Genomic DNA, 10,286 nt, shown 5'->3' on the forward strand with positions numbered 1-10,286 from the left:
CAGGTTCTGACTCGTCGAGTAGACCATTTAAATCCTGCGGCCAAGATGGCATCTACTCGACGAGTTAGGGCTACCAACCCGTCGAGTAGCTCTTACAAACTGAATACTTTAATACATTAAATACGTACCGGGAACGGGGCGTTACAATTCTCCCCCACTTGACTTATACTTCGTCCTCGAAGTCTGCTACTTCCGTAAACAACTCCGGGTAGTGCTCCCTCATCTCCTCCTCGGGCTCCCATGTCCACACTGAACCCTTGCGGTGCTGCCACTGCACCTTAACTAACTCCGCCCTCTTGTTCCTGAGCTCCTTCGTCTTGCGATCTAAAATCGCCACTGGTCTCTTGATGTAGTTCAGGCTATCATCAACCTAAATATCCTCAAGGGGTACCACTGTTGAATCATCCACTAAGCACTTCCGCAACTGAGAAACATGGAAGGTGCTGTGGATCTGGCTGAGCTCTGCTGGAAGATCTAACCGGTAAGCAACCCGACCCACCCGGGCCAACACCCTAAACGGACCTATGAACCTAGGGCCCAACTTGCCCCGCTTTCGGAACCTGATAACACCCTTCCAGGGTGACACCTTCAGGAGGACCATATCGCCCACCTGGAACTCCAAGTCTGAACGCCGCTTGTCGGCGTAGCTCTTTTGCCGACTCTGAGCAGTCTGGAGCCTGCTCCGGACCTGCTGGATCCGCTCGGTGGTCTTGAGTACTACCTTCGTACTCCCCATAACTCTTTGACCGACCTCACCACAACAGATTGGGGGTGCTACACTTCCTCCCATAGAGCATCTTAAAGGGAGGTTGGTCTATACTGGCATGGTAACTGTTGTTATACGAAAATTCCGCTAACGGAAGATACGTATCCCAACTGCCACCGAAATCTAACACGCATGCGCGTAGCATGTCCTCAAGAGTCTGAATTGTCTTCTCACTCTGCCCGTCCGTCTGGGGATGGAAAGCGGTGCTGAAGTGGAGACGAGTACCCATATCCTCGTGAAACCGCTTCCAAAATCTTGTAGTAAAACGAACATATCGGTCTGACACTACTGAGACAGTCACTCCATGTCGTGCTACCATATCGAATCGACCCCACGTGCGGTCCTGGGAATCAACCCCACGTGCGGTCCTGGGAAGTGTTGGGTATAATAGTGTTGCGTCTTGGGCTCGGTCCTTAGCCCAGTTTTGTTATCCGGTTTGGGCCTGTCCAACCGTGTTTGTTTTATTAGGGTTTAGTATTTAAGGTGCATGCATGCATCCTTTACTGTTGGCGCTTTGATTATTATTCTGAAGATTGTACTACAAACCCTAGCTCGCCTCTACAGTGGAAGTTCTTAATCGAGCTCTGCTGAGGCGTGACTACATTTGAATCATTAAGCATTACTTGATTCTATATCGTGTTGATTGTTTTTGTTTGTTTTTATTGTTTAACCTGTTGAAGATCTAATCGATCTAAGAGTTTTTCAACTCTTCAATTGGTATCAGAGCAGGAGACTGTGTAATTCATACACATCTCTTCTGTTGAAGAAGATCTTAGGGTTTTCCGCTTTGATTGGTATTGTTAGAGCCGTCATTTGCTATTGAAGTAGTTCTTTAAATATTCGATCTTACCCTAACGTTATTTACAAGTCTGATCTTAAGCAGGTTTTTGAACAAACATCGTCATGTTTATGGATGATTCTCAGTCTAACCCAATCAATATCTCAAACAACATAGGATCGACGACAAGGATTCCTATATTGTACACTCAAGACTATGAGGTCTGGACTCATCACTTTGAAGATTATGTGATTGGCTCAGAAGACAATGGTTACTTGATCTGGGAGGCGATTACTGTAGGTCCATTCGCTCACTCAAAATCTTCAAGAGTTGTTAAAATTCAAAAAGACTACAATCAACTCATCAGTGATGTGAAAGACATTCCCCAAGATGAGAAGGAAACGTTTCAGTGCAACATCAAAGCCTTGAGAATGATCAGGTTTGCTTTGCAATCGGACACATTTCGGTTAGTAAGCTCATGCACAACGGCAAATGAAATATGGAACAAATTGAAAGAATTGTACTCTACGGATGAAGATCTTGAGCATTCAACCCAAACATTGTTGCTCTCAGAATTTGGTGACTTCAAGCAGAAGCCAGAAGAGAAGCTCATTCAAACCTTCGATCGCTTCAATCATCTCCTTAGTAGGATGATAAAGCATGGGATTGAAAGGAAAGTCATTGAACAAAAGGTGACATTCATGAATGGCCTTAGACCCGAATGCATGGTTGTGGTGTCTACTGTGAAGGCTCACGAACAATTCAAGAATTATTCTCTAGCGAAACTGGTGGGAATATTAAAGTCACATGAGAGTGTCGTGACTAAAGAAACGAATGTGGTTTCTAGCATGGGTTCCTTGGCCCTAATCTCCAAAGGAAAAAGTACTGCTGAAGAAGAAGAAGAATTGAATCTCTCTGAATATGATATAACAAATGAAGAGTATGCTTTGATGGTGTCAAATCCCAAGAAGTTCATCAAAAGAAGGTTCCCAACAAGTAAGAACCGAAACTGGCAGGGTAGCTATAGTGCCGAGAAAGCAAAGGAGGAACCGAAGAATGTTTCTCAGACTGAAGAACCAAAGAAGGAAGTTAAACTTGGGGGTGACTCAGGGATTAATTGTCACTATTGCGGAGGCAAAAATCACTTCGCTAGAGATTGTATGCTAAGAAAGATGTCAGAAAAGAATGAAGATGAGGACGAGGAAGCGAACCTCACACGACGATTAGAAGAAATCAAGAAGAAGAAAGCTAGATCTAATAACACTATGAATGCTCTCATTGTGCAGGGAAATATTGTTGACGATGAGTTCGGTGGTGTTGATGTTTGGTCCACTGATTCAGAAGATGAAGAAGTGAGGAAGCCTACTCATGGCAGGGCTTTGTTGGTGAAAGAAGAGGATGTTGCAGGAAAGTGTTTGATGGTGACTTTTGGGGTGTCACAAAAGCGAGGCTATGCCACTGATGGAGAACTGGATGAAGCGAAGGAGAGTGAAGACAGGTGTTTTGCAGCGAAACCTGTCAGTGAGCAGATCAACGAATATGATGAGTTGATCAAGATGGTACAATCTATTCTTGTTTCCTTACAAATTCCCATCTCAAACTATGAAAAAAACTAAATGGATTAAAATCTAAATTTTCTAGTTTAAGTGGTAGTTTAACTCAAACTCGTGTCACAAACTCTAACCTAACTGATCAAATCAGCAGGGTATCATCAAAGAGTGAGGAGAGGCGTATGTGGATTGAGCAGAAGGAGAAGGAGTTGATTAGGTCTAGGGATGAAACAATTTATTTGCAAAGAGATAATTTGAAGCTTTTGAAACAACGAAATGTTTTTTGTTTAATTGCTAAACGATTATATACCAACATTACTCAATTGCATCTCGATTGTGAAATAGGGAAGAAGATACATCATATGATTTTACCCTTCCTTGAGTTAAAGGAGGATGAAATCGATGCCGATGCTTATGACTGTGAAAACGTTGTTTCTTCTGATGATATTTCTCCCGCTTACAAAATTGGTCTTGACAAAATAAAGTCCTTCATAAAGTCAAAAGACCATAAGGACATGCTCAAAAATTTGTTGGATGAAAATGACAAATTAAAAATCAAAACCGAAACTGTACATAAATTTGACTCTTTGAATGCCAAGTTGAGTTCAGAAAATAAAATTGATATTGAAAACACTTCTGAATTCAATGAGGATGATGATATGAGCGAAATTTCTGTGGAAGATGAGGTGGACTGTTCCGAATTTGTCAAGAGCGAACCCGAAACCAACAAAAAACTTATCTCTGAAAATTATGTTGAGTTCGCTCGTTTATCCAAAGACAAGACCAAAGTCCTCAAGGAAAAGGTTGTTGTATATCAAAAGGTACAAACGACTCCAAATCAAGTTTATGCAGTTCATGGGGTTACTCAACAACAGACAGCCGAACTGACAGCATTAGTAGCAGAAGATAATGTTGATGGTTGTGATGAGTTTTTCTGGTCAGCACCGATTGATAACGCTGATGAAACAATCGGTCTATCCACAAAAACATCATGGAGAGTAAAAGGAAGGTATGTGCCAGAACCGCTCAATGATCCAACATGTTTTGATGTGCCCAGTACAAGTGGTACCAAAAGTCCTTCAGGTGAACCGGTCATGGTGTCAAGTGAAACTTCTTCAAAGAGCGAAACTCATGCTCAAAGACCGATGAAAAAGGCCAACATCCACAAAACTCCAAAACAGGTGTTAGACCGAAAACATCAACGAAATTTGAGGTACAAGAAGAATCTCACTGAAAGGAAACAGTTCTGGCAATCTCAAAATCCTAATTACGTTCGCTATGAAAAACCTTCCAAGCCAAAGGAAGAAGCAAAAGCAAACTCAGCTTCTTGCGCTCAACACAATGAAAACAGCCGAAAGAAGAGCTTCGGTCCTCAGAATCAAATCAACCAAAAACAGAGTTTCGGTCCACAAAGGTTCAACAATCAAAAGAGGAGTTTCAGTCCACACACGGACGACAACCGAAAAGGAAGCTTCGGTCATCAACATAAGAGAAACCAAAAGGGTGGTTTCGGTCCTAGACCAACCAAGGAAAGGAACCGAAGGGAAAGCAGTTTCGGTTCTCAACCAAGTAGGAGCAATGACCGAAAGCTTAACTCTGCTCCCAAGTCTCATCTTTCTCATTCTAACTCTCACTCACAGAATGATCGAAAGGGAAAAGGAAAGCTCTTTCCGGAAGACGAAAAGAAGACGTCGTTTAAACCTAATTTCGAGAACCGAAAGTCTGCCAACATCAAATTCTCAAATTCTAAAGCTGAACCTAAAGCACTAAAATCATATAAAATCAAAGTTTTCACCTTAAAAAGAAAAGACGAAACAACCTGAATAAAAAGGACCTTTTTAGTTGATGTTTCTCTTACAATTCCATGTTCTGTAAAAGGCTCACAAGGACCCAAGAAACTTTGGGTTCCTAAATCTGCTTAATTTTTGTAGGTAATTCGTGACGAGCAGTTTGACGATGAATGGTACATAGACAGTGGCTGCTCGCGTCACATGACAGGAAGAAGGGAAGAGCTGAGGGAGTTTTGGTCCTTAACAAATGGTGGAAGTGTCAAGTATGGTAATAATTCTTTTGGCACGATTAAAGGTTATGGTATGATAACCAATGGCGAGTTCTCAATAAGAAAAGTGGTGTACGTTGAAGGCTTACAACACAACCTTATCAGTGTGTCTCAACTGGTGGTTGGTACCGGGTTAAAAGTTTCGTTCGATGACGATGGCTCAGAGATTGTTGAAAAGAAGACGAACAACATTCTGCTGAAATCAAAGCGAAAAGGAGAGATGTACCTTCTGAATCTCAATCCCATACGAGGGAAACCAGCAATCTGCTTACTAACGAAGGCTCAGTCAAGCGAAAGCTGGCTTTGGCACCGAAGACTCTCCCATCTCAATTTTAAAGACATAAACAAACTGGTGCTTGGAGATCATGTTCGAGGTCTTACTGTTCTAAAGTTCGATAAAGAACACATGTGTGTTGCATGTGAAATGGGAAAGCAAAGTCAACAGAGTCATCCTTCTCGGGTCAATACGAAAATTATTTAACCACTTGAATTACTTCACATTGATTTATGCGGTCCATCTTCAATCGAAAGTATTGGCGGTAACAAGTATATACTTGTCATAGTGGATGACTTCTCTCGGTTTACTTGGGTGTTCTTTATGAAGCAGAAATCAGAGGCCACTCCCAAGCTTAAACTCTTTATCAAGCAGATAGAAGTTCAACTACGGAAGATAGTTCAAAATATAAGGAGCGACAACGGGTTGGATTTCAAGAACAAAGACTTTGAAGATTTTCTTGCAGAGAAGGGAACAACTCACAACTTCTCGGCTCCATATACTCCACAACAGAATGGAATTGTCGAAAGGCGAAACCAATCTTTGTGTGAAGCAGCCCGAACCATGTTGAGCTTCGCTTCTCTACCTCTATATTTCTGGGCTGACGTCATTGCTGCTGCATGCTTTACACAGAACAAATCTTATCTCAACAAACGTTTCTCCATCACTCCTTATGTGATCTTGAACAACCGAAAGCCTAACGTAAAGTTTTTTCACGTGTTCGGTTCGAGATGCTTCATCTTCAATTCAAAGGAGCACCGAAACAAGTTTGATGTCAAAGCAGGCGAAGGAATCTTTTTGGGTTATTCCTTAACCTCCAAAGCATATCGGGTTCTCAACAAGCGTTCAAAGAAAATAGAGGAGACCTATTATGTTACCTTCGATGATAACTACGTCAAGAAACTGAAGACAACTGAAGGCTCTGTGGAGGAAATATTTCCAAAATCTGGTCAAGTTACGGTACCCATTTCAAACCTCTTTGATCAATACATGCTGCTATTTGATGAACCAGAAAAGGTCAATCTCTCTGAATCTAAAGCTGCAGACAACAAGGTAGATAACTTGAAGCAGATAATCGATGATGCTGCGAAGAAAATGGCAGAAGAAGAACCAGTAACAACCGAAAAGCCAGACGCAAGCGACCCTCCAACATATAGTTCTCATATTCAGGGGGAGAGTTTGTCCTTTCAAAATAACCAAAATTCACCATTCCAGGGGGAGAGCTCATCATCATTCATTCCAACCGAAAATCGGGTCCAGGGGGAGAATTCTGAGCCTGAGACTGAGGAAGTATCTTCATTCGAGGGGGAGAATGCGAATACAAACGATGACGATACTCAGTCAGAATTTGAAGAAGAAGTGAATGCTGAACTGGATCCCTCATATGATCCTAGTTACCCTCCTCTCACCAAATGGACCAAAGATCATCCACAAAAACAAATTATTAGTGATTCGACAGAAAAGGTTCTCACACGATCACAGCTGAAAGCGAAACAAACTGCACTTTTATCTAAAGTAGAATTCTGCATGTTTAATTCGTTTGTCTCCAAAGTCGAACCAAAGACAATCAATACCGCACTCGATCACTCTGATTGGGTACAGGCGATGCAAGACGAACTCAATGAGTTCGAGCGAAATAAAGTGTGGAGACTGATTCCAACACCAAATGATGCTTCTGTGGTTGGATTAAAGTGGGTTTTTAGGAACAAGATGGATAAGGAAGTAAATGTAATACGCAACAAGGCAAGATTGGTTGTGAAAGGTTATTGTCAAGAAGAAGGCATAGATTACGAAGAAACCTTCGCTCCAGTAGCAAGGCTAGAATCGGTTCATATCTTTCTCGCCTATGCTGCACACAAGAACTTTGAAGTATTCCAAATAGACGTGAAGTGTGCCTTTCTAAATGGCGAACTGGAAGAGACGGTGTACGTGGAGCAACCACCATTGCTTTGCATCTTAAATGACATCACTAATTCCCACAAATAGTTTGATTTATTTCTTTATCTTTGACACTATCTTGGTCTTGTTTGATTATTAATAAGCGATTCCTCAATATATAGCTTCGATTCTTCACGATGCAATGCAGTTGTTTTGAAACAAAGAGATGTGTTACTGTAACGTCCTTGGTTATTACGGTAACAAAGATTTGATTGAAGATTCAAGCGGTGACTCAGCAGGAAGTTTAATCGCTTGGGAATTTGAATTGTGGATAAGTTTGGAAGGCGCGAGAATTTGAACCGTTACCTTATCATGCGTCATCACTGCTTTATCGAGGTTGCCAGTTGTCAAATCACGCCTTTTTAGGCGTCGTTTCCCAAATTCAAGGAATCATTGCTTGCGATTTTTCTCTCTCCACAAAATCGTATATAAGGGTTTGATTTATGTGGGATTCCTCTTTACCACACTTCAAATCTCTCAAGCAAAAGAAAACGATCTAATTTTCACTGTTCATCTTCTTCTTCGACAAGCTTCAACAATGGCAGAATCTTCCTCTGTTCAAGAAACCACCGCACGCTTCACTCTTCTTGCAATCAAGCCCAATCAAAACTTGTTGATCGATCTTACACCGTTTATCTACGATACTTACATGTATCAAGTGGTGGAATGCCTAAAATATTCCCCACTCGTTAAAGCTCTATCGACGGTGGAAGTCGTTCCAATGGCCTGTCTCTCTCAAATCTATTCTACTGCCACATACGACAAAGGTGCAGACAAGATTTTCTTCGATATTCTCAACCAGAAAGCTTCAATCTCAAAGAATCGATTTTGCTCGTTGCTAGGGCTCTCTTTTGAAGAATCCATGGTGAATCATGATTTCATCTCAACAGGTCAGCTTTTCTCGATGTTCTACAACATAGGGTACACTGAAACCCTAACTACTGTGACCAAGTTCAAAAAGTCATGCCTTCCTCCTTAATGGAATGGCCTCTTCACTCTTCTCTTCAAAGGGCTTTCTGAACGCAGTGCAGGATCTGATGGTGCTAGCAAGTCTTTCATGACTCTGCTTTATGGGTTGTACTATGGTCTCAATCTTGATTATGGACTAGTCTTGTGGCTTCAACTTGTACAGAGTTTGTCATCTTCTTCTCGCCACACAGAGATTTCATGTGCCCGGTTCTGGACGATTATAACTCAATGGGTTATGGAGCGTTATCATGTTCCTATCATGGCGGACTCACTGTTTTCCTCTATTGCTATATTTCATACCACCAACATCATTGTCACTCATCCGTCGAAGTTTCTCTTCGTTGGCTCCATTCCTGAGACAATGTATGCTTCTGTGTCTCCTTCGAGCAAGCTTATTCAGGAGTACAAGAAGCTTCCCTCTTCTGGTCCAAGGGAACTCACTCCTGAAATGGTGAAATCTATTGAGGAAGCAGACAAACCTGCTAAACGGGGAAAGAAGCAAGAAGCGAAAAAGGGGGATAAAGGAGGTAAAGTCTCAAAGGTTCAGACTCCAAGGAAGCGAAAGTCTGAGAAAGCAGCACCTTCCCAGCCCAAGCAGAAGAAGTCCAAGAAACCTGCTCGGAAGCTTATTCTTCAATCATCAAGTGACTCAGACTCTGAGTACGTGCCTCCTGGTCATCAATCAACCATTCCAAATGAATCTGAGAGCGAAAGCTCAGATGATGACGGTTCGGCTCGTGGTGATACTCCACCTCGTTCGCCTACACCAGAGGTACATGTTCGCTCCAAAGCACCTTCTCATCCACCTGTTTCCATTCCTATTTCCTTACCTCCCGTTTTCCCTATCATCACATCACAACCTTTCTCTACCATTCCCATATCTACACCTATTTTCGCTGACGCTACAACTACCACCACTACTGGAGTTCAGACCAACGTATCTGATACAGGGGCTCGTTCTTCAGCAACCGAAACCCCTGTTACCACCAAACCTCTATCACCTACCCAATCCACAGAAACCAATACCGTTCTTGGAGGTGAGGACTTGGAGTTTGATTCTACTTACTTCAGTCCTTATCGTGTCCTAAGCGATGATGATGAAGACGCTCCTCTCACCAAGCGACATCTCAAGGCTCTTACTGATAAAATTGATCAGTTAATTTCTTCGTCTTCTGTTGGTGCTTATTCAGAAGCTGCCCTCAAAGCGTTGTTCTCTTCTGTTGTCAAAGATCATGTTACCTCCATCTCTGACGCTGCCAAGGCTATTGATGCCTCTACCTCCCAATGCCAGAAGGCTTCGCTTGCTGTTGAAGCCTCCACAAAAGACTGCAAGGAAGCGACCACAAAAGTCGAAAAACTAATTTCAGAGGCTCAACTCTTCTTGGATTCTTTGCAAGCTGCTGCTCAGAAAAACGCTCAGACAGTCAATGCTTCTGTTGACAATCTCACACGTTCACTGGAGGCAGAGAAGACACATCTTGAAGTGGCTCGAAAAGCTATTGAAGCTGCTAACGAAGAGCTTCATACTAAATTTGATGATCGCTTAACTCAGCTGGAGGCCGAGCTTGCAATCCAAAACAAAATAATGGATGAGCTAGACAAGCGAACTTCCCAGCTCAAAATTCAGAACTTAAAGCTCCGAACCGCAACCAAAGAGCTTGACAATTTGAAGTCTGAACGAGAGGTGATTCGAAGCTCAGTGGGCGATGTACATTCAATCTTGTTGCATCTCCTTGACGCCCATGACTCAATTTTGACTATCTCCATTGAGAAGCTTCGACCTGCCTTGGATATCTTAAGTCGGATTGAAGGTGTTCCGGAGACCACTATTCTTCCGAAACAAGGGGGAGAAAAGGATCCATAAGGCAAGGCTGGCAAGGCTCCACCTCAACCCCCTCCAGAACCAAAAGCGACTGCTGGACCGAAGGATAATGTAGCTTCGTCCAGTAAGA

Source organism: Lactuca virosa, chromosome 5 (genome assembly GCF_052849685.1).
Source record: "Lactuca virosa cultivar CGN04683 chromosome 5, Lactuca_virosa_CGN04683_v6, whole genome shotgun sequence".
NCBI classification, from domain to species: domain Eukaryota; kingdom Viridiplantae; phylum Streptophyta; class Magnoliopsida; order Asterales; family Asteraceae; genus Lactuca; species Lactuca virosa.